This window comes from Lissotriton helveticus, chromosome 11 (assembly GCF_964261635.1).
Source record: "Lissotriton helveticus chromosome 11, aLisHel1.1, whole genome shotgun sequence".
Taxonomy (NCBI): Eukaryota; Metazoa; Chordata; class Amphibia; order Caudata; family Salamandridae; genus Lissotriton; species Lissotriton helveticus.
In genome coordinates this window covers 775782086-775783941 of record NC_136072.1, presented here as the reverse complement: position 1 = coordinate 775783941, position 1856 = coordinate 775782086, and positions in this window count along the sequence as shown.

Below are 1856 nucleotides of genomic sequence, written 5' to 3'. Positions count from 1 at the left end.
TTTCTAATGGTGAATTGCAAATTAAGAATGTCTTTCCATTCATTCCTATGGGCCTCTAGGCCCATAGGAATGGATGGGGAGGTATTCCTTAATTGTGATTCTCAATTAGAGAATCGCAATTAAGGAATTTTAAGAAATCGCTATTTTTTGAGCAATTTCTTGATGCATTGCAGTTTGCAATTTCTTAATTGCGATTCCTTATTTTTCGCAATTAAGGAATCGCAAAATGCAATATTGATGCATGTGCCAGTTAGTGTATTAGGCCAGGGTGGGGGCGCTTGCCAGCACCACTAGACTGCTTTGAAGGGCATAGTTGATGCCCTTCTTGCATACTCCAGTTGGAAACAGTTCTGGGAGCTGTTGGCTCCCGCTCTGGCATGCAGCTGGACAAAGGACATGGGAGTATCCTCCCCACTGTCCAGCCCCTCCTCTGAGAGGGAACCCTGAATCGTCCCAACCCTTTCTTTAAGGGCTTACCTGTGGGTGGTTCTTTAGATTCATCGTGGGATAAGAGTCAGATCCAAAACATCTCCAACTATGTGGGCACTTTGGACTTCATTGGACTTCGCTTTGGGAACCAAGACTGCACTGGGAATACTCCTGCTGCTCCTGGTCTCGTCGTCCTGCCAGTCTTCTGCATTGTCTGTGCCTGTGCTCCATACAGGTTCTTCTCCAGGCCTGTGGACATCCAAGACACCCAAAGGAATCTCCCTTGAAGTGAAGGAGTCACTTTCCTGTATCTACAGGCACCGCTACAAAGCTGACTGATCTGCTGTTCCTGAACTCCCATGGACTCCGAAAGGTTCAACACAGGTGGTGGTTCTGCAACTCCCTCGAGGCCTGCACTGTCGTCATAGCAGGTTTGAAGCCAGTATCCTTCATCAGAACAGCTGGAGCAGTGACTCTTTTTTCCAGAGATCCTCCGTCTCCAAGAAGCTCCAGCCTCTAGCATCTCTTTCTTTCAAGATCTTTGTCCTCACCGCATCCTCTACACCTTGGGCCTGCATCATTGGTGTACTGCTCGAGGTCCTCTTGCGACTACTGTGCCTCCCGCTTGTGGGTCCTCTGTAGGGTCATTTATGGCTATAACAGGCTCCTCTGCTGGTTTAGAGCCTACCCTGATTCACCTGCACTTGGTGATTCCCTTGTACCTCGCTTGTCCTGACACTGCACCTTTTTCATCTGCCACGTTTTGTGCCGCTGCCAAGGCTTGTTGATGCTCCTGCCCGACACCAACCCCCCTGGCTCTTGACATCCGACGTGGGTTAGCTCATGAACGGCTCCTGGTCTTCCACAGCGTCACCTGGTCCACACAGCTACAGCGACATGGTCACCGTCAACTCTGTTGCACCTTGTGACATCAGTGGGTATTTGCCTTGTGGCCCTCCCGGCCACTCTTGAGTGAAATAGACTCTGTCCCCTCAGCTTGCAGGTACCTCTCTTCCTGAATCCACCCTTACATTACACCAGACTCTTTCACTTTCTTCGTCACGTGCATCTTTACTGAAGTCCTCCATTATGGTCTACGGTGGTCTCCAACAACACTTCGCACCTATGCACCCGGCTTCTCTGGTGCAAGTATACTGGTTCCCGGGGTATCTATGGGTGGGGTGGCTCTCTAACTTTCCTTCTTCCATGGGGTTTCTTCAGGGTCCTCTGAGAAGGGTCCTTCTTCTTGAAAACTGCAACCGTCACTTCCCCAGTGAATTGTAGAGAGTAGGCAGTCGTGTTTCCACTCTGCACACGGCCTTCATGGGGTTCCTGGGTACTTACCTCAGGAGGTTCCTTGGGGCCCCGGCAATTCTAAGTCTTCTGGGTCTAGTCGCGACTTAGGTTGTGGATCGCACTCCACTTTC